Raw genomic sequence first — 228 nt, 5'->3', positions numbered from 1 at the left:
CCAGACCCAGCTGAGGGGACTGCCCTTTTCCTTCAACTGAGCACAGGGCAACCAGATCCTGATCATGCCAACTTGCCTTGCTGAGTTCAGATGTAGCCTACCTCCCGCCTCTCGGTCCTTTTAACTGGGAGATGTCAGGGAACTCTGCATGCAGCACAGGCGTCAGGCCTCGAGGCGCGGCTCCTCTTCCCTGGTGACTTTTCTCAGCGCGTCCTCAAGATCTGCAGG

This window comes from Sphaerodactylus townsendi, linkage group LG06 (assembly GCF_021028975.2).
Source record: "Sphaerodactylus townsendi isolate TG3544 linkage group LG06, MPM_Stown_v2.3, whole genome shotgun sequence".
In the NCBI taxonomy this organism is placed as follows: Eukaryota; Metazoa; Chordata; class Lepidosauria; order Squamata; family Sphaerodactylidae; genus Sphaerodactylus; species Sphaerodactylus townsendi.
The sequence above is the reverse complement of the archived record's forward strand: the minus strand, read 5'-3'. Positions refer to the sequence as shown.